A 23,829-nucleotide genomic window follows, 5' to 3' on the forward strand; every position below is an offset into this window, starting at 1 on the left:
TATTATAATATAGATGGAACTATTATAATATAGAAGGACTTGAAGCCTGTTTAAAATTTACACATTTAGATAAAATCAGTGTCTCTTTGCTGTTATATGACATGTCACTATCAGACCTTAGAATATCAGTAGATGCTGACTGGTGACCTGGGAGGACTGTTGGTCAGTCGACCAGTGACACCTGCCCACTGTTACTCCTTAACAACCACCCTTTATGATTTTAGGTCTCATTAAGTCTACTACTTGGAGGTCACCAGGAGGAGCCTCAGTTCTGTCCCTCCTGAAGGTGGCTGCCATGCATTTGAGGTCCATGGCAACAGTGTTGTTCTTTGCTGTTGCCAAGACAGGGATCACCAGGGCACCTCGTTAGGGCAAGCCCTAAGCCCTTGCCCTTCTGGGCGCCATCCCACACTTAGACACCTGGGTCCTGGGCAGCCAATCTCATGTCAGCTGGGTCATCTCTGTCCTTGCAGTTTTTCAGGGGAAAACCTCAAATTCACCTTTCTTTAATTGTATGGTTTAGTTTAAAATACATTATCTTATTTTTTGTAATGTTATTTTCAATATAAAAGTGTATTGGGGTGTGGGAAAGATGAACTGAGGGTTTTGGAATTAACAGATGTAAACTATTATGTACAGAATGGATAAATAACAGGTCCTGTTGTAGAGCACAGGGAACTATATTCAATATCCTATGATAAAGCATGATGGAAAAGAATATGAAAAATAATATATATATGTATGTATAACTGAGTCACTTTACAGCAGAAATTAACATGACATTGTAAATCAACTAGATTTCAATGAAAACTTTAAAAAGTGTCTTAAATGAACAATTTAATTGTCTTCAGTAATAGCAAATAAATAACATGAGAAACTGAAAAAGCATAGCTCTCATTTTTCTGGGGGGTAGTGGCCCCATTCTTCCAGCACCAGATAAACAAACTCATAGGCTGAATTCTTTTCAAAATTCCTTTAAGGAATAGTATTTATCTTTGTTATCTTTGTTTCTACACCTTTTACTGTGGTAAATACATATAACCTAAATTTTACCATCTTAACCATTTTAAGTGGACAATTCAATGGCATGAAATACATTCAGAATGTGTCTAGGCTCTGTCTTCACTAATATTTATTAATTTATTTGGCTGCCCCTGGTCTTAATCGCAGCACATGGGACATCTAAGTTGCAGGACATCTCTGTCTTCACTACAGCGTGCAAACTCTTAGGTGTGGCATGCGGGATCTAGTTCCTTGATCAGGGATTAAACCTGGGCTGTCTACATTGGGAACACGGAGTCTTACCACTGGACCACCAGGGAAGCTCTGTCCCCTTTAAACACTAACTATCCATCCCTCCCTCTCCCTAGTTCCTGGTTACCCACCAATTCTGCATTCTGTGTCTATGATTTTGACTACTGTAGGGACCTTGTGTAACTGGAATCATACAGTATCTGTCTTTTTGTGATTAGTTAATTCACATTATGTGCTCACGGTTCATCTATGTTGTAGCATAGATTGTTGTTCCTTCTATTTTGAAGCTGAATGACATTCCACTGTATGAATAGACAGCATTTTGTTTATCTACTCATTCCATCAATGGACACCTGGATCCTCCCAAACACCAGCTAGACGATCATATTTCTCATCACCATGTACGTAACTGTTGCTAAAATTCCAGCAAGAATTTTACCACCACAGCCCCCCTTTACATTTCCAAAATTTCCCATTAAGAATATCACTCAGCCATAAAAAGGAAGGAAATGGAATCATTTGTAGAGACATGGATGTGCCTAGGTTCTTACTTACTACAGAGCGAAGTAAGTCAAAAAGAGATAAACAAGTATCGGATATTAACACATATATGTAGAATCTAGAAAAATGGTACAGAAGATATTATTTGCAAAGCAGAAATAGAGTACATATATAAAATACAAATGTAGAGAACAAATGTGTGGATAGCAATGGGGAAGGAGGAGGGTGGAATGAATTGGGAGACTGGGATTCACACATACACGCATGTATATGAAACAGGTAACAATAGGAACCTACTGTATAGCTCAGGGAACTCTACTCAACACTCTGTGATGATCTACATGGGAAGGAAATCCAAAATAGAGGGTCTATATGTATATGTACAGTTGACTCACTTTGCTGTGGAGTAGAAACTAACACAATATTGTGAAGGAACTTTACTCCAATAAAAATCAATTTTAAAATTCCCATTTAAATGGAACTTTCCTAAATTCAACCAATCTGCTAACAATTACTGAACAGATTATTCCAAATAAGTTGTCCTGTTACCAATCTGCTATCTTGGGAATGGAAATGGGGTGTTGAGTGATGATAAAATAAATGGATGAGTTTTTGTGTGGGAAGCCATTGGAAAGAAAAGTACACATAACTCGTTTCTTTTGAAACTGTCGATATTTTGACTGCATAGTAAGGTTTTGCTCTGGTTACTATGAAAGTTTGCGTGTTCATAAGTGATATTTTGCAAATGAAGGGAATGTCAAGGTACTTGAGGGGCCCCAAGTGGTGGATTCTGCCCTACAACTGACCCTCAAAGCGTCTGCCTTTGGTACTGTGAGAATTTGCACTTGGGTTTCCTCATAAGACCAGATCTTGCACAGAACATGAGAGCAAATAAGAGTTCTAGTTTGCAACCTTAAAGCCAAAACTGGACAGGAAGGATTGATATCTTTGCTTTGCATATGGAGGGTCTCTGCGTGTGACTATGTCTTTAACTTTGAACATGAGATAAGAAATTCCTTACACTTGATGTTGACTTTGGTTTCTTACATGGGCCTTGGGCAAAATTTGAATTGCACAGAATGCTCTTCATGAAGCAACAGCTGGAATATACTTGGCAGCAGCTGCTAACATAAATAATTCACTACTAATTGGTTTGAGGGGCACTTCTAAAATGGAATGCTAAGTTGGATGGTACAATAGAAGGTGATAATATTATGATTATTTATTCCTATCTACCCTTGTTAATTACATCAAAGACAAAGCTAACGTTTCATTCCCTAAGTCTGTGAGCCCAGAATATTCACAGGTTTAGGAAGTGGAAACACTTGGGCGGGGGCCACTGTTCAGGTCAAACAAATGTCCCGGGTGTGGAAATGCAGGGTCGGTATTGATGGGACATCTGATTTTTCTCAAGAGAAGCCAGGGATCTGAGTTTTATATAAAACATTCTGATGTTTTGAATGTTGTTAAATTTTCCTTTCCGCGAGCCCAACAACATATATCTGTGGATAAAACCCAGCCATCCTGGCACCATGATGCTATCTCTAATTTATAATCGCAAGTTGTTCTCAGTATTGTTCTGGGGGGATGAATCTTATCTTCTTTAACAGAAATTGGGTTCCCTGAAGGCTGGAACTGGCTCAGATACCCTCTGTGTGTTTTTCTCTTATTCTGACTCTTAATGGGCTTTGCTCCAGGGTTGGTGGGGAGTGTTATGGAGGGTCTAAAACATTGCTGAACCCCCTCCGATAGGGGGTCCTGTGGTAGCCTTGGAGGGAAGAGAAGTCCATCCTGATTGTCAGGTACCCCTGGAAAATTTGATAAAGCAGTAATCTTGCTTTTAAAACTGAAATCAAGCTACCTAGCAAATCCCACAGGACTCATGTTTGCTTTGAAATATCATGAGGGAGAGGACAACTTCAAAGATGCTTTCCAAACTTATTGTTTATTTTTACAACACTAGATGAAAATGTGACTCTTGCAAATACCGATTGCGGGATCTCTAGCTATCAATGAGTCTCAATGTATGCATATACTGTGAAAGGATGTTTACCCCCAAAGCAGTCATTTTTATAATTGCACAAATTCAGTGTGCAGGTAAAACTAGTTGTAGAATGTGGTTATCACCACCTGGTGGCGTTCTTTGGGATGAAAAATAAGAACATCAGATATTCTCGCACAGAACTGAGAGGCTCGTTGTTTTCAATGTGTACGCAAAGGTGAGAACCAGTGTCCTTGAGTATTTCTAATTATTCCATCCCCTCATAATTCATTCTATGCCTCGTAGTCATATTGTATTTATATAGAGCCATTTTCAAAGAGCAGATCCTGTTTAAAAAGATGAAGGTCAATATAAAGACAAGGAAGAGTGTTGGTTAAGAACGGGGGCTCTAGAAGAAGACTGCTGGAGGTCAAAGCCAGCATTTGCAACCCTATGGACTGTAGCCCGCCAGGCTCTTCTGTTCATTGGAATTCTCCCATGGGTGGGTGGACACACCCTCCTCCAGGGCGGCTTCCCAATCCAAGGATCAAATCCCTGTCTCTTACAAATCTCCTGCATTGGCAGGCTGGTTCTTTACCACTAGCGCCACCTATATATATATATATCTTAGCAATGTGAAAGTGAAAGTTGCTCAGTCCTGTCTGACTCTTTGCGACCCCATGGACTATACATACAGTCCATGGAATTCTCCAGGCCAGAATACTGGAGTGGGTAGCCTTTCCCTTCTCCAGGGGATCTCTCCAACCCAGGGATTGAACCCAGGTCTCCCACATTGCAGGCAGATTCTTTACCAGCTGAGCTACAAGGGAAGTCCGAGAATACTGGAGTGGATAGCCTCTCCCTTCTCCAGGGAATCTTCCCAACCCAGGGATCAAACTGGGGTCTCCTGAATTGCAGGTGGATTCTTTACCAACTGAGCTATGAGGGAAGCCCATCAACAATATATTATATATTATTACATATTCATTAGGAAGTATGATATGATTATATGTATAAGGCTATATATATTATATAAATATTAGGATATATGTCCTATATATATTTATTTACATGCATCTGTTATATATATATTTAATTTGTCAAGTACAGGAACTTCCCTGGTGATCCAGTGGTTAAGACTCCACACTTCCAATGCAGGGACACAGGTTTGATCCCTGATGAGGGAACAAAGATCCCACATACTGCTCACTATGGCCAAAAGATAAAAAGTAAAAAAAAAAAAAATGTCAAGTGTAATCTTGACAGATTCATTTTGCAAGGCTTCTGATTCTTTCGTGTAAGACGATAATTCTTCCAGTGCCTATTTGTTCAACTATTAAAAGAATTGTTTAATTAATGTTTCTAGGACAGTGCTTGGCACCCTGATCTCTCACTTCCAGCCTCAAGAACTATGGGAGATAAATATCTCAAATCCCTCAAAGCACAGCAGACTGAATGGACGTGGTGTGGGTGGTTATGCTCCACTCCTGATGGAGAGCTGGAAGAGGAAGACACTCAGAAATCCTGGGAAATAAAGGAGAGTTTTTTCAGTGAGCCGGGTACCTGAAAGAGACTAAAATCCATAAAAAGTGATAGATAGTGGGTCCTCTGCTCCCTTAGTTCAGTTCAGTTCAGTCGCTCAGTCGTGTCTGACTCTTTGCATCCCCATGAGCCACAGCACGCCAGGCCTCCCTGTCCATCACCAACTCCCAGAGTTTACCTAAACTCATGTCCATTGAGTCAGTGATGCCATCCAGCCATCTCATCCTCTGTCGTCCCCTTCTCCTCCTGCCCTCAATCTTTCCCAGCATCAGGGTCTTTTCAAATGAGTCAGCTCTTCGCATGAGGTGGCCAAAGTATTGGAGTCTCAGCTTCAACATCAGTCCTTCCAATGAACACCCAGGAGTGATCTCCTTTAGGATGGACTGGTTGGATCTCCTTGCAGTCCAAGGAACTCTCAAGAGTCTTCTCCAACACCACAGTTCAAAAGCATCAATTCTTCAGTGCTCAGCTTTTTTTATAGTCCAACTCTGACATTCATACATGACCACTGGAAAAACCATAGCCTTGACTAGATGAACCTTTGTTGACAAAGTAATGTCTCTGCTTTTTAATATGCTATCTAGGTTGGTCATAACTTTCCTTCCAAGGAGTAAGTATGTTTTAATTTCATGGCTGCAATCACCATCTACAGTGATTTTGGAGCCCCAAAAAATAAAGTCAATCACATTATTATTTTTTTGTTGAAATATGGTCAGTTTGCAATATTGTTAATTTCTACTGTATAGCATAGTGATTCAATTATATGTATATATACATTCTTTTTCATATTTTTCCATTATGGTTTACCACAGGATATATAATATAGTTCCATGTGCTCTATAGTAGGATCTCGCTGTTTATCCTTTTGATATACAATAGTCTGCATCTGCTAATCCTAAACTCACAAATCTTTCCTCCCCCACCTCCTGTCCCCCTTGGCAGTCCCAAGTCTGTTTGCTATGTCTGCGAGTCTCTTTCTGTTTCTTAGATAAGTTTCTTTGTGTCATATTTTAAACTCCACATAGAATTGATATCATATGGTATTTGTCTTTCCCTATCTGAGTTACTCATAATCTCTAATTGCATCCATGTTGATGCAGATAACATTATTTCATTCTTTTTAATGGCTGAGTAGTATCCTATTGTATATACATGTATCCTCTTTATCCATTCATCTGTCAATGGACGTGTAGGTTGTTTCCATGTCTGGGCTCTTGTGAATAGTCAGCACATTATTGAGTTACTTCATGGCCAGCCCTGTATTAGAGGCTGAAGAAATTAAGGGGACACAGACACTCCCCCAGACACACATATCTTCTATCACTCATAGTCCACTCATAGTCAAAGGCTTATGGCCCACATGGTAAAGAATCTGCCTGAAATGCAGGACACCCCAGTTTAATCCCTGGGTCAGGGAGATCCCCTGGGAAGGAAATGGTAACCCACTCCAGTATTCCTGCCTGGAGAATTCCATGGACAGAGGATCCTGGTGAGCTACAGTCCATGAAGTAACAAAGAGTAGGGCATTACTGAATGACTAACACACCATGTTATATGCAGAGGACATCATGAGAAACGCTGGGCTGGAAGAAGCACAAGCTGGAATCAAGATTGCCGGGAGAAATATCAATCACCTCAGATATGCAGATAACACCACCCTTATGGCAGAAAGTGAAGAAGAACTTAAAAACCTCTTGATGAAAGTGAAAGAGGAGAGTGAAAACGTTGGCTTAAAGCTCAACATTCAGAAAATGAAGATCGTGGCATCTGGTCCCATCATTTCATGGGAAATAGATGGGAGAACAGTGGAAACAGTGTCAGATTTTATTTTTGGGGGCTCCAAAATCACTGCAGATGATGATTGCAGCCATGAAATTAAAAGACACTTACTCCTTGGAAGAAAAGTTATGACTAACCTAGATAGCATATTGAAAAGCAGAGACATTACTTTGTCAACAAAGGTCCATCTAGTCAAGGCTATGGTTTTTCCAGTGGTCATGTATGGATGTGAGAGTTGGACTGTGAAGAAAGCTGAACGCTGAGGAATTGATGCTTTTGAACTGTGGTGTTGGAGAAGACTCTTGAGAGTCCCTTGGACTGCAAGGAGATTCAACCAGTCCATCCTAAAGGAGATCAGTCCTGGGTGTTCATTGGAAGGACTGATGTTGAAGCTGAAACTCCAATACTTTGGCCACCTCATGCGAACAGTTAACTCATTTGAAAAGACCCTGGTGCTGGGAGGGATTGGGGACAGGAGGAGAAGGGGACGACAGAGGATGAGATGGCTGGATGGCATCACTGACTCGATGGACATGAGTTTGAGTGAACTCCAGGAACTGGTGATAGACAGGGAGGCCTGGAGTGCTGTGATTCGCGGGGTCGCAAAGAGTTGGACACGACTGAGTGACTGAGCTGAACTGAACTGAATACACCATGAGCCATACAGGGCGTCCACTGGCCTGTCCTGGGAGAGTAGAAGATGTGGCATGTGCTTAAACTCCTGCCAGAGTTTCCAGACCGAGAAAAGGGAAACGCATCTTGGATGTAGGAAGCAGTGCTTCCAAGGTACAGATGAAGGAGGGAGCTTATTAAAGGTAAATAAGGTGCAGAGTCTACCATGAGTGTATTTTTTCAGGATTCTTATACTCAAGTGACCGAGACCTCACTCAACCATTATTAAGCAAAAATTAAAATTAAATATATATATTGCCTGCTGTTGCTGAAAGTACAGAAGAAAACCAAAATTCAAAATTTAATTTATGGCGATAGGACTTCCATCTTTTGGGCTCCATTTTATTCCCTAGTCCTCAGGTAGACTCTTCCTAAGTGAAAACAAGATAGTTCTGAGAAGTGGAATATTGCCTGCTATATCAGTAAACAAAGGATGTCACAGTTATCAGTAATTGCAGCCCTCTGACTTGAGCCAGTGTGCCCTGAGGGAACTCGGGAAGGAAAGAATACCTGCCATTTACCAACCATCAGACTGTAGCCACTCCCTACAGTGAGCCCTGAGCAATTTCAGGATGTGAAAACACAGGATTCTAGCCACAGATAGCTGAGGTGCATACCAAAGAATGATTTCAGTGAGTCCAGACTCTTGCATCTTCCTATAGATAGAAAAGCTCTGAATTAACTTGAGATTTCCAGTTTTCTTTAATTAACAGTAATATTTTATTCCTACCATCTGCCCTTTGTTGCAAAACTCCTATATATCCTGGCTCCCCTGCTCACTTCCTTGTAGCAGTTCTCTCAGGGTTACTTGAGACACTGCCTCCCTGGCTTGAAGTCCTAAAAATTCCCTCTGAATAAAACAAAAGACTCAATGTTTAGGTTGTGAATTTTTTTTTTTCTTTTTAGTTGACAGGTCCATGCAGTTTATAACTATTCACTTATCTCATTAGAAACTGAAGAGAATTAAGGGCAACTGCCTCTCCATAAACCCAGCAAAGTGCCGGGGGATATGTCATTGGCCTACGTGTCTATCATATATATACTCTCCATGGGGTGTGATAGGACTCAGTTGTAAAGAATCCTCCTGCCTATACAAGAGAAGTGGGTTCAATCCCTGGGTTGGGAAGATCCCTTGAAAGAAATGACAACCCACTCCAGTATTCTTGCCTGGGAAATCCCAAGGACGGAGGAGCCTGGCAGGCAACAGTCCACAGGGTCGCAAAATAGTTGGACACAACTTCTCAGCTAAACAACAACGACACGGTGGGGTGTGGTGCAGTGATTGGCCAAGCTTGGGTCAGATGACTTCCTGCATCCTGGGGTTGAGATTAACCCCTGCTCTGAAATGATCCAGGGAGATGCGGTGGATGGGGCAGGTGTGTCCCCCTAGCAAATTAGGTGCTAATACCAAAAGGGGGATTGTCTATGGGAAGAGAAAAGCTGGGAACACAAAACCAAACCAAATAACAGATGTCTCCTATGAGCAGGGAGACATTAAGTAATTTGATACTATCTTGTGTTTATGTACAATGAAATTTTTTTCAAATGTAAGGCATTGAGCCTTACTGAAATCCGCAGAAGTAGAAGTCCTAAAGGGAGAAAATAGAATAAACAAGGAGCAGGTAAATAGCTCTGTGTTTCTTGTGTGTATGCGTGTGTGTGTTTGTCTTTATTTTGGTTTTGTTTGAGGTTTTGTTTTGTTTTGTTTGCTTTTTTTGCTCTGTAATTAATGAAAATAAAATGCTGAAGCATTTACAAAAACAGCTATGCTTCCTTGGAGAAGGGTAGATTGATTCAGAAAACTGTCTATTGCCCACAAATTGTTTGCTACACTGCAAGTATAGAAGTAGTACAGAGAAATATAAGGATGCTATTTAAATAGCATTTGAAATATTTTTTAAAGAAATCTACAAATTGCATGTAAAATTTTAAGTGCTGAGGATTTAAACTCACAGCTTGAAAAAAAGAATGGAAAGATAATAAATAGTGTGTGTCTGTGCCTATTTTTTCTCTTTTACCTTTTAAAAATAAAAGCTGGTCTTTAGCCATTAATGACTAAAGCTGTCCCCAACAGGGAATCAATCCTAATAGAGTCATCCCTGGACTTAGTGATTTTGTCAAATTCCAGGAACTGATTTTCAAGTTTATTTATTTAAGAACAGACCAAACGCTAAAGCTGATGAGTCATGATGCTAAAATGTATTAGCGGGTCCTTTGGACACATCTCAGCTGTCTTGCTCTGTATAAAGGGCTGTGCTGATTAAGCTGTATCTTTCATGACTGTCCACACATGCTAAGTTGCTTTCATCATGTCCAGCTCTTTGTAACCCTGTGGACTGTAGCCCTCCAGGCTCCTCTGTTCATGGGATTCTCCCGGCAAGAATACTGGAGTGGGTTCCATGCCCTCCTCCAGGGGATCTTCCCAACCCAGGTATCAAAACTGCGTCTCTTAGGTCTCCTGCATTGGCAGGTGGGTTCTTACCACTAGTGCCACCTGGGAAGGCCATCTTTCATGTGAGGAACCTGGAGAGAAGGCTGTTGCCCTCTGATATGGGCTGTGTGATGCAGCATTTCATTCAAGTCTGGTTACGCCTTTTAAAGGATGATGAAAAAATTACTTCTTCATTAGACAACACTGCGCTCACTTGACTCTGGTCATTATCATTAACAGGGGGAACATGCTTCATTTTTATTTTATCAGAAATTCAACTCCTTTGTCTGAGCAAGCATCCTGCCTAGTTCTTCCCTGAGGCCAAATGGATGAAGAGTTTTTTTCCTCTGATCATTTCCCTGAACTAACAAAAGCACCTACCGTGGTCTACAGCTCAATTGCAGGGAGATCAGCTTCTGAAGAGCCTTATCCATAACTTCGTGATCATTCTTACTGGGAGATTCTTTTTTTTCCTTTGGGGAAAATGTCTTGATGCACTGTATCATTTTTTGTTGGCATTTAAGCCCATTAGATCTAAAGGTCATGCCCAATTTAATTCACTCTAGAAGTCTCCACTGGAAATTACTTAGATGAAAGTATATATTTGTGATCAAACTGATGACATATGAAGGCAAAACAATCCTGTGGTATTAGAGAGACAGATACATACATACAGAAAGATTGATGGATATCAATGTAGAGATAAATGGGTGGATAGATAGAATAGACTGATGGATAGACAGATTTGTACATACATACATCTATAATAGAAAGATAATAGATAAATAGGTTGATAGGTAGATAAAAAGGACGGATGTAGATGGATGAATGGATGGATGGGTAGATAGACCCTGTAGCTATCATATAGATATGACATTCATTTATATGTTAACACCCATCAGACTGTACACTTCAAATATCTTCAAATATATGCAGCTTTGTGTACCTCACCAAAGCTGTTAATGATTTAAATAAAATGTGAAGGAACTAGGGAGCATCTTTCAGGGTACACGGACAAGTTTCTCCTTCCCCTCTCCCTTGACCTTCCCCTGAATTGGATCTCCAGATTACCCCAAACCACTTCGGTCCTGAATGGAATGCTGGGAGTGTTCTGTGTGGTCTGTTGTGGTCCCCAGGAAAGCAGCCCCCAGAGCATCTCAGGGGAGACTCTCAGAACCAGGAAGGGCCTGGGGATGGCCTTGGCCTGGTGTGCCAGGCTTCTCATAGAGAAGTTGCATGGGATCGTGGCAGCTGAAACCATGGGACAAGGTCCTCCTTGTTGCAGGTTTCCTTGGGGGATGATGACGTGCAAAGTAATCCTTCACCTTCTTCCTTCATTATCTTTCTCTACAGTAGGTGCTCAGAGCACCAATAGCCAATGAGCACAACAGCTCTCATCACTACCTCCAGAAACCCTTGGCACCATTTCTGTTTTCTCAGAAACACTGAGTAATTGCGCTCTCGCCTGCCTCGGGCGGCTGATGAACTGTGCAGCCACGGAGCTCAGTACCAGATTCAACATCCTAGGGTCCACGTGATCCCAGCCGCGCAGGGAATACACACAGCAGGTCTCCCGCCCTCCAGCATCAAGCCCCACACTGATGTTTGGAGCTCCTCGTCGGGAAACACACACTGACGTCATCACTCTTTAAATTCCAGCTTGAACTCTGTTAGCATCTTTCACACTTTTGTAAAACCAGGGTATTGGCTTTCCTGCTTGGAGCCACAGAAGTAAAGGCGATTTAGCTGCTAGAGGATGACGTTGTGCCTCCATATTGTTTTTGTTGCTTAGTCGCTAAGTCATGCGACTCCTGGACTGTAGCCCGTCAGGCTCTCTGTCCATGGGATTTCCCAGGCAGGAATACTGGAGTGGACTGCCATTTCCTTCAGGTTATCTTCCCTGATCCAGAGATCGAACCTGCATCTTCTGCATCGGCAGGCAGATTCCTTACCTTTGAGCCACAAGGGAAGCCTCCCTATTAAAATGTATCCATTCCGAGCTATGTTTTCATGCTTCTCTGGAAACTTTCCTTTGAAGACTGTTCTCCAGGAGCAAAGTCCTTCATTTGAATGTTTCAGGACAAATTGAGGGCTGTGGCTCAGCGACTGGCCCAAAGCTACAGAAGCTCACTTTGCCCTGTTACAGAGCATGGGCTAATGGGGCAGGTGGGTGTGGAGGCTGCCATGCATGCGATTACACTTTCTGAAATTCTAACCCTCCCAGGAGGTTTCCAGAGCAATAAAAACAGTGAACCTGGAAAAAGTGGAATAGTGTTGTTTGATTGAGACTTCATGAGAAAGGACTAAAGTCTAGCCTAGAATTCATAGATTTCCTTTTCCTTACTTATTTTTTTGTTTCCTTCAAGAGATTTGCTTCTCTGTTGCAAAATAATTGAGGTACAATGGATGTTTGTGGATGCCAAAATATGAGAAAAATTCAAAGCAGAGTTACGGAGAAAGCTTCAGTTAATCAAACACTCCATGCAGGATTTCTAATAGAAAACAATGAAGGATGCATGAGCTGGTTTTTCTTTCCCTCCACCTTCAGAAGACAGGCAGTACCCCAGGGACCTCCTGAAGCTGATCAGTAAAGAATAATAGGGGACTTTCCTGGTGGTCCAGTGGCTAAGACTCCACACTCCCAGCACATGGAGTCTGGGTTCGATCCCTGATCAGGGAACTAGATCCTACATGCTGCTATTAAGACCTTGCTCAGCCAAATAAACACATAGTTTTAGAAAAGAATAATAGACAAGAATACACAATTGGGTCAAGTAGCAGAATGGTTTCTTCAGTTTAAGACTTCATGAGCAAGAACTCATCTTCACTCAGGAAGGTGCTTTTGGTGAATACACATGTAGGTGGAGGAAAATACATACTAAATTGAAATAAAATGACTCTGAGTGTCTAACAACATGTAGTGGTAGTGGTGATTTAGTCGCTAAGTCATGGCCAACTCTTGCAACCCCATGGACTATAGGCCACCAGGCTCCTCTGTCGATGTAATATCCCAGGCAAGCATACTGGGATTTCCTTCTTCAGGGGATCTTCACAACTCAGGGATAGAACCCAGGTCTCCTTCATTGCAAGTGGATTTCTTTTTTACCAGCTGAGCCACCAGGGAAGCCCTAACAACATGTAGAAATGTCATCTATTAAATCTAAACCAACACCTGTCTGATGACCCAGAGGTCCTCCTCCTAGGTACATCCTCGAGAGAACTGAGGGACAGAGTTATTGAAATCCCGCTCTGGCGCTAACCATCCAAAGCTAACACAGACTGTACAGATTAAGGGTAAAGTCCCCAAAAGAATGCCCTCACTTAAGATGCCAGTCACAAGTTCAGGGATCCCCAGAACGCTTGTCCTTCTGACCAGCTGGCTACAAATTAGGTGTTTTCTCATTATTTCCTTCCTAGGACAATTCAGAAGGCTCAGGAAAGCACTCTGTTACAATTACAGTTTTATTCAACGGCTACAAATCAAGAGCAGCCAAGTTAAGAGACACATAGAGAGGAGGTCCAAACACAGAGCCTCTGTGTCCATTTTTCCCTCGGATTCAGGACAGATCACCATCCTGATACATCTATTGTTCACCAACCAGGATGCTACCCAAGTTTCCAGACTCTCTTTTGGGGATTCATTACATCAGTGGAATTGGCTGAATCACTGATCCCATGATTGAACTCAAACTGCCACCCTCTTCACCTCCTTAGCTGTCAACCTGATAGCATGTGGCTCAGTCTCAACGCCTTGATAGTGTTTCATCTTGTTATCAGTGCCAACTCCTGTCCAGAGACTACCTAGGGTCCTACCATGGAGTCACTTCAATAGGATATACTCAGAAGAGGCTACCAAGAATAATACTACTCCTTTCACTGAGGAAATTCCAAGGATTTAGAAGCTCCACCCCAGGAACCTGAAACAAACACAAGACACATTTATTTCTTATATAACGTCAGAGTTATCAGCTTTTTAATACATTGTCTCTGAAATACAAATTGTGTCATGATGGTAGGAGTAGTATCTCACTGTATTTACTTACTTTCATTAACCTTTGAAAAAAATTTTTTATTTGTTAAAGTTTTTTTTAATGTGGAGTTTTTTAAGTCTTTACTGAATTTGTTACAATATTGCCTCTGTTGTTTTATGATTTGTTTTTTTTTGGCCATAAGGCATGTGGGATCCCGACCAGTGGTTGAACCAGCATTGGAAGGCAAAGTCTCAACCACTGGCCACCAGGGACGTTCCCCTACCTTTTCCTATTCAAGAGAGCATATGGGCAGGTAAAACACTGCTGCTGGGACGGGTATAATAAAATATTGCAGAGATCTTGAGTTGTCCTCCACAGCTATTCTTCCATCGTATTAAAAGTACGCATTGTCATGTTGGATGGAAAAAAACCTGAAGAAACTTTTTGGCCAACCCAAAAGTAGTGCCCAAGTAGAGCTGGGCATTTGAGCATCCACAATAAAGATCGCATGTCCCAGGCCCTCTTGAAGCCAAGTGTGGCTGCCTGGTTAGGTTTTAGTCATAAAATGGAAGTGGAAATATCTGCACCTCCTTCCATATGAGATGTGCTCATTTGGTCCTTCCTTTTCTTATTGGCCTTCCTTTTCTTATTCCTTATTTCTTATCATCCATAAGGATGGATGATCCAGTTACTAAGCATGCCCCCCACCCCAATTCTTTGTGGTCCAAGCACCCAATTCCATTTGGGGGAACACTTCATTCCCATTATTTGTCCTCCTATTTTGGAAGGTCTCTACACGCAGATTTTGGGATTGGATCAGGGAATTCAGATAGAGTTAAACAGATGGTTGCCCCAGGCATGGAAATACTCTGTAAGTGTACCCAGATTGGTCTAAGCAAAGTTGAATTCACATGTTTTTTTCTGGAGCCATTAAAGAGAGATGATTTATTTTCTGCTTAAAATGCCAAAATGGAGTGGGTAGCCTGAAACAATGGGACCGCATCATACAACCCCATAGATGAGTCCAACTCAGCAAAAAATTGGATGAAGGATGGAGGAAAACCAAGCGGGATGCTCTCCTTTAAGCCTCAGATTCTAAGCAAGCCTGGAGCCAGCCAGTTCAGTCCTTATTATTTTAATCACAAGTCAACAAAAAATCCCTCAGTTTCTTTTTTTTTTTTTTCCAGTTAAACAAGGTCAACTTGGAATTTATGTCACTAGATTCTGTAGAAAGTTCAAACTGATGGGAAAGAGGCCACCAGGTACCACAGAACTATGCTCTTTTTCACCCCATCATTGCCTTACTGGAAAGGCCATACCTAGTTCTTCTCATTAAATCCAGTGCTTTCTGGCAATGGGTGCTGATACTGACCAGGATTCTTGGCCCTCCTCCATCAACAGAAATTGACTAGAGGCTAGACAAGAAATTCAGGGCCTTATTTGGACCCGTGCTGCAGCAGGGGGAAGTAAGAATAAGCAACAGGTTCGCTTGCTTGCTTGCTCCAATGCAGGAGGGGTGAGCTGGTTCCTTACAAGGGGTGAGTGTAGGTATGTGTCCAGGGGTCAGGCTAGAAGGATGGCTTAGGTGTTTTGCCCAGTCCTAATGTGATGTTGTGTGCAGGGGGCATGCCCAGTACCCTGCTTTTGCTCCTGACCCTGGGTTTTTGCTCCTGGCTCTTCAGAAGTAGCAGTTGGGTTTTTAAAATCTTTTTTTTTAAATTAATTAGTTTGTTTTAATTGGAGGCTAACTACTTTACAATAGCAAAGTAGTAGTTTTTTGCCATATATTGACATGAATCAGCCATGGGTGTACATGTACCCGGAATTTGTCCCAACTGCGCTTGCAGTTATTTTTAGTCCCCTATAGTTTCTTCGTACTTTGTTGCTGGAAGAGAGTTTTGTCCAGGTGCAAGCATTGCAGCACTGCAGCAAAGGGTCCCTGGTCCCAGTCTGAGTGCCAATGCCTACATTTTTTGTTTCTTCTTAAATGGACTATCAGCTCACTTGACATCACTAAGATGGAACCAATGCTGTGGGCAAGTTACTGCTGCATTGCAGAAAAAGATGAGCAGCATGTGGAATTCCTCAGCCTCCAGAGATGGTGATTCCAGTAGCCCATAAAGATTTGTGCAGTGCACTGATGCACAAGACAGCCAGGGGTTTCAGAGCATAGTTTCAACAGGAAATGAGCCACAAGAAATAAAGAACTCTAGGGCCATTTCTTCATTTTAATGGAAGGGTGATTTAATATGGTCTTCAAAGATAGCATGAACATTTCAGGAAAGGACAGTGAATGCAGGGAAACTTAATAGGCTACAAAATTACAGGGAACTGGAGACAAAAATGGATACATGGGCTTATTTTTCAAAAGAGACCATCAAGTAAAACAGGTTCTTGTTTAGAAAAAAAAATCTGCTTATTGATTGGCCATAATATATTTCATGAGTCTGGTGTGATCAGAAAGTTTAGCAGTAAGGAAAATAATAAGAAAGAAAGAAAAGTTTCAGTGATTAGTGTTCAAGAGTCTTCCTGATCCCAGCCAAGAGGAGAGTTTACACCTGTTACCTGCTCTTCATTCCATCCTCAAGCTCTCTCCTTTCTGACTCAAGCAGGGCTGGACTGTGCAGAGACGTACCACCCTAGTTATGTACATGGGGACTGGCTATCCCTGGTTGGCTTTGCAGATACAGACTTGATGGACCTAGAGACTTGGGGTTTTTCCCTAGAAGAAAATGGAAAAATTTTTGTTTGCTCTTGTATTCTGATCAATTTCTGGGTGAAGAAAAGGGAAGCTGCTTTTAACTAAATTCTTTTTAAAAGTTTTTTAAAAAGTATTTATTATTTAGTTTTATTTGGCTGTGCTGGGTTTTCGTTGCTACGTGTGGGCTTTCTCTAGTTGCGATGCACAGGCTTCTCAGTGCAGCGGCTTCTCTTGATGCGAAGCACAGGCTATAGGTGAGTGGGCTTCAGCAGCTGTGGTGCTCCGGCTCAGCTGCTGTGGCATGTGGGATCTTCCTGGATCAGGGATCAAACCCATGTCTCTTACATTGGCAGGTGGATTCTTAACCACTGGACTACCAGAGAAATCCAAGTTGCCTTTATTCTTAAATGACTAAGATTATGCTGTTACACTTCAGATGGAAATAAAGCATTTTAAATGAATAATAACACAATGGAAGCAGACTCACAGATATAAAGAACAAACTAGTGGTTACAAGTGGGAAAGGGGAGAGGTGAGGGGGACATAAAGTTTGGGGGATGGGAGTACAAACTCTTAGGCATAAAATAGGTTCAAGGATGCATGTACAACATGCGGAATGTAGCCAATATTTTATAATAGCTATAAATGGAAAGTAAGTTTTAAAATTGTATAAAAATTTTAAAAGTTAAAGGACCACAAAAATTATCCTTTAATAATGTAAATCAGAATGACTGTTGAGTTTACTTATTTTAGGAGAAACATTATTTTAGTCCTGTTATTATATTGCCTTTTTAAAAAATATAAATATTTGTTGTTCAGTTGCTAAGTCATGTCCAGCTCTTTGCAACCCCATGGATTGCAGCATGCCGGGCTTCTCTGTTCTCCACTGTCTGTTGGAGTTTGCTCACACTCATGTCCATTGAGTCAGAGACACCGTCCAACTATCTTATCCTCTGTCACCTCTGTCTCCTCCTGCCCTCAATCTTTCCCAGCATCAGGGTCTTTTCCAATGAGTTGACTTTCCGCATCAGATGGCCAAAGTATAGCAGTTTCAGCTTCAGCATCAGTTCTTCCAATGAATATTCAAGGTTGATTTATTTTTTTAATGATTTCCTGTTATTCTATTGCCTTTAAAAAAATATAAATATAGATTCAATTTTAATTAAAAAGATGGATCCAGGAACTGTTTAGGCCAGCTGCTACTGCTGCTGCTAAGTCGCTTCAGTTGTGTCTGACTCTGTGCGACCCCATAGACGGCAGCCTACCAGGCTCCTCCATCCCTGGGATTCTCCACGCAAGAACACTGGAGTGGGTTGCCATTTCCTTCTCCAATGTTTAGGCCAGCAGCAAAGAGCTATTTTTTACTCTGGTGTTGGGGTTAACACAAGGTAGGTAACTCATTCACCATTCCTGACAGATCTATTCCCTACCTTAGTTTTAGGAGCAGAAATCCTCATATTTGTCTGTGTCAAGGGGCTCTTGCAGCCGCTGTTTATGCTAATTCTTGCTTACCGGCAAATATGCCTGTGGATGTTTTGTGCCTCATCAGGCTTTGGAGGAATAATTCCCATCCTTGAAGATAAGCTTCTATTTTAGCCCTATTGTGCACAGCGGGTTTACATAGAGAGTCAGGAGGGAGGAGCTGGACTTAGGCCTGAGAGGTGTGTTTTGTGTAGTTTCTTCCATCAGCCTAAGTCATATTTGGAAAGGTTTTCCCTAGACTCAGATAAAATAGAAATCCATTTATCATTACATTTTCTTTCCTTTCTCTATTGTTTTCTTTTTCTTTCTTTCTTTCCTCTTTCACTCCTTCCATTCCTCTTTCTTTCTTTCCCTCCTCCCTCCCTCCCTCGCTTTTCTTTCATTTAATTTAGTTCTCATTCATTTGGTAGTTTGTCTTTTGTATGGTGTGAGGAATGGATCTAACTATATGGTCTCTGACTGAATGACTACTCATTTATTCCAATACCATTTATTTTAAATACTATGTTGCCCCCATGTTTTGAAATGTCTTGTTAACCGTAGACTATATAATTACATATCTTTAGGTCTATTCAGAACTTCCTATTCCAGTCCACTGACCTGGCAACTCATGTACTAATGCCAGCCACTCACTGCTCTTATTTATTTATTTATTTTGATGCTTGGTAAGCCTAATTGCCCCTCAGACACACTTTTCTGTAATATTTTCCCGGCTATTCTTACGTGTTTACTTGCTATATTAAATGTACTGTCAGTTTGTGTCAGTCCAAAACATGTATTAAAACGTCAATGACTTAAAATATTGATGATCTTGAGATGTCCTACTTAGAAAAAGAGAGACCATACAATGTTCAAGTTTATTTTTGTCTTGAGAGTTTTATAATTTTTTTTTTGCATGTTGGCTTTGCACATTTTGCTTACATTTATCCCAAAATACTTATCTACTTTGCTGCTATTAAAAATGAGATCCACAGGTTCTTTGCATCATCTATCTAGTTATTACAGATGCACATAAATGCTATTAATTTTTGTAACTTAATTTTATGTTTTGCAGGGTTCTTATAGAGTTTGAGTTAGTGTCATCATTGGCTCTCTAGGTTTATGGTGAGGTCCTCTGCAAATAGAGACAGTTTTATTTTTTCTATCTGATTTGTATACCCTTGACTGTTTCATTTAGTCTGTCTTGACTAGTATCTCAAGGCTATCTTTAAATAATAGGGGAAATGGTGGACCGTCTTACGTTGTTCATGATCTCAGTGGGAATCTTTCTAAGGTTTCCCCATTTTGTAAATAATTGGCTTTAATATTGAGGTCTACATCCATCATTTTTATTTTCTTGACATTTTATATTTGGAATGTGCCAATGTTCTGTGAAGCATCTATGGAAATAACCACTGTCAATTTTTTCTCCCCTTCTTCCCTCCACTGCACAGAAAGGATGAAGAGCAAGGGAATTCATGGGGGAAGGAAGGAGCTGAGTGTCTAAGTGGGCTGGGAATCTCTGGGTCTGAGAGCTCTAAAGGGCAGGAGTGACCTCTGAACTATCTGTGCTGAAGGACTTCCCAGAATGCAACCTGCCAAGGAGACATTCAAATAAAGATGGTCTGCTGCCATCTTGGGAATGCTATTTCTTTGATCATCCCAGAAATCCTTGTACCTTGTCATCTCCTCCCTTTTCCAGAATCTTTTATGTTCCTGAAATGGTTGAAAAGCTTTAAGAACCATTGAATAACTAACTGTTCAGATACTCCTTTGAAAATCTGCTTCTTGGTCTGTGGCCTTACTTTGGAAAACTTGATGTTTTGGTCAACACTTCCTGCTTCACACATGTTGAGCATCTTCTGTAGATAGTGGTGTGACATCATAAGGGCAAGTGTTTTGACAGGATTAATACCTAATCCATGGGTGAGTGAGGTGTGAGCATGTAATTGCATCAAATCTTCCCAACAAGGAAATCTACTAACACAGCAGTTCCCAACCTTTTTGGCACCAGGGACCAGTTTTGTGGAAGACAATTTTTCCCATGGACTGGGGTGGTAGGGAGATTCTGCTGCTGCTGCTGCTAAGTTGCTTCAGTTGTGTCCAACTCTGTGCGACCCCATAGACGGCAACCCACCAGGTTCCCCCATCCCTGGGATTCTCCAGGCAAGAGCATTGGAGTGGGTTGCCATTTCCTTTTCCAATGCATGAAAGTGAAAAGTGAAAGTGAAGTCACTCAGTCGTGTCCGACTCTTGGCGATCCCATGGACTGTAGCCTACCAGGCTCCTCCATCCATGGGATTTTCCAGGCAAGAGTACTGGAGTGGGGTGCCATTGCCTTCTCCCGGGGGGGGGGGAATTCTAGCACTTTACATTTATTGTTCATTTTATTTCTATTATTATTACATTGTGATATATAATGAATAATAGTACCATAATGCAGAAATCAGTGGGAGCCCTAAGCTTGTTTTCCTGCAACTCAACTGTCTCATCTGGGAGTGATGGAAGACAGTGACACCAGAAGTGTGGTTGCTTGCATCCAGCCTACTCCCTAATCTCGTTTTGGTTGCTATCACTGCAGAAAATCCTGCTCCACAAAGAAAGGATGTTGGAAATGGAAGCAGACTTTTTAGTGCTTTTGTGGCAATCTCAGGATATTCTGCCTTTACTTCCATCCCGAAGGTATGGAGATTTGAAGTAGTCTTAAAATTTTAAGGCCATCATCATTTGAGATCTCAAGTCATAAAATAATTGATGGGGAGGGGCTGTAAATACAGATGAACCTTCACTTGTTCACTTGCTGCTCACCTCCTACTGTGTGGCCCAGTTCCTAACAGGCTACAGACTCCTTCTGGTATCCTGGGGTGTGCAGACCCCTGTACTAATTGGACATGGAACAACAGACTGGTTCCAAATAGGAAAAGGAGTACGTCAAGCCTGTATATTGTCACCCTGCTTATTTAACTTATGTGCACAGTACATCATGAGAAACGCTGGGCTGGAAGAAGCACAAGCTGGAATCAAGATTGCCAGGAGAAATATCAGTCACCTCGGATAAGCAGATGACACCACCCTATGGCAGAAAGTGAAGAGGAACTCAAAAACCTCTTGATGAAAGTGAAAGAGGAGCATGAAAAAGTTGGCTTAAAGCTCAACATTCAGAAAACAAAGGTCATGGCATCTGGTCCCATCACTTCACGGCAAATAGATGGGGAAATAGTGGAAACAGTGTCAGACTTTATTTTTTTGGGCTCCAAAATCACTGCAGATGGTGACTGCAGCCATGAAATTAAAAGACACTTACTCCTTGGAAGAAAAGTTATGACCAACCTAGATAGCATATTCAAAAGCAGAGACATTAAAAAAAAAAAAAAAAAGCAGAGACATTACTTTGTCAACAAAGGTCCATCTAGTCAAGGCTATGGTTTCTCCAGTGGTCATGCATGGATGTGAGAGTTGGACTGTGAAGAAAGATGAGCACCAAAGAATTGATGCTTTCGAACTGTGGTGTTGGAGAAGACTCTTGAGAGTCCCTTGGACTGCTAGGAGATCCAACCAGTCCATTCTGAAGGAGATCAGTCCTGGGATTTCTTTGGAAGGAATGATGCTAAAGCTGAAACTTCAGTACTATGGCCACGTCATGCGAAGAGTTGACTCATTGGAAAAGACTCTGATGCTGGGAGGGATTGGGGGCAGGAGGAGAAGGGGACGACCGAGGACGAGATGGCTGGATGGCATCACTGACTCGATGGACGTGAATCTGAGTGAGCTCCGGAAGTTGGTGATGGACAGGGAGGCCTGGCGTGCTGCGATTCATGGGGTCGCAGAGTCGGACATGACTGAGCGACTGAACTGAACTGTACTAACACGTGCTGAGATTATAGAGTGTGTGTGTGTGTGTCATGCTAAATCGCTTCAATCACGTCTGACTCTTTTCAACCCCATGGGCTGGAGTCTGCCAGGCTCCTCTGTCCATGGGATTCTCCAGACAAGAATACTGAAGTGGATTGCCGCTTCTTTCTCTAGGGGACTTTCCTGACCCAGGGGTCAAACCCGCATCTCTTATGTCTCCTGTATTGTGGGCAGGTTTTTTACCACTAGCACCACCTGAGAAGCCTGAGATTATAGAGGCTAAGCATGAAAATGGAAAGCAAGAAACAGCAAGGCAAGCCGGAATGCTTGTAAATTATCCCCCATCTCTCATTGACAACTAAGGACACCTATCCTAAAAGAATAGTGATTTGGACCTTTAAATGTCTGCTTTGAATGTTTGGTTTTACTGCTTTCTTTGTTTTGTCTCAGTGGTTTTCGTCTTCCACGCGCCTTATTACTACAGAGAACAATGTCATGTATATGAAAAACCTATGCACTGCATACTTTAAAGATATCTTAAGAGATGTTCAAAGGCCATTTTCTACAGATTTCCACTAGGGTTCTGAATTTACAAGCCACACACTGGCATTAGATATGACCCGTTGAGTAAGTGTAGGAAACTTCATGGAAGAAACAGAACTATGTAAAGTACCATTTCTGCACCCAAAGGATTTTTGTGTGAACAGAGGAGTTGAGTCATCATTTTAAAGGGTTTTATGCTGGTAACTTGCCTAAAGTGATTGTGTGGGGCTGATGCCTGTGGAGACGTCAGTGTGACTGGAGGCAGTGGGCAGAGTGTGAAGAGATGAAGGTTCCGGATGGGAGGCAGACTGGTAGATTATGGCCAGGTGTGTGCACTTTATTGTAAGTGGAAAATGAGTGATTCGTGGAGAGTTTTAAGCATAGAAAGACAATATATGACTTATGTTCCAAATAGATCACTCTGGCTGCTCCCTGGAGAATGGATTAGGAGATAAATATTGGTGAACAGGTGAGTTTATTGAAAGCCTTTATTATTCAGCCTTTGGCCTGAATTCAAGTTAGTCCTGTGCTGATTTTAAATCTTTGCCTTCCACTTCCCTTCTTGGACTATTGACAGCAGGAAGCAGCTGGGAAGGATGTGATTTTTTAAAAGAAATTTTTATTGAATTATAGCTGATTTACAATGTCTTATTAATATCTTCTGTACAGTGAAATGTTATATATATATGTATATAACAAAGTGTATATATATATATATATATACAGCAAAGTGTATATATATATATATTTCATATTTTTTAATGATGGTTTTCCACAAGATATGGGACATGGGATATAGTTCCCTGTGCTATATAGTAAGATCTTGCTGTTCATCCATCCTATGCATACTAGTTTACATCTGCTAATGCTAAACTCCCAGCCCTTCCCTCCCTCATCTCCTCCCCCATGGCAACCAAAAATCTTTTCTCTTTATCTGAGTTTGTTTCTGTTTTGTAGGTATATTCATTTGTGTCATATTTTAGATCCCATATATAAGTGATATCATATGGTATTTGTTTTTCTCTGACTTACTTCGGTATGATAATCTCTAGGTCCATCCATGTTGCTGCAAATGGCATTATTTCATTCTTTTTTATGGTTGAGTAATATTCCATCATGTATGTATATGTATACATACAAT

The sequence above is a fragment of the Ovis aries genome, chromosome 17, assembly GCF_016772045.2.
Source record: "Ovis aries strain OAR_USU_Benz2616 breed Rambouillet chromosome 17, ARS-UI_Ramb_v3.0, whole genome shotgun sequence".
NCBI classification, from domain to species: Eukaryota; Metazoa; Chordata; class Mammalia; order Artiodactyla; family Bovidae; genus Ovis; species Ovis aries.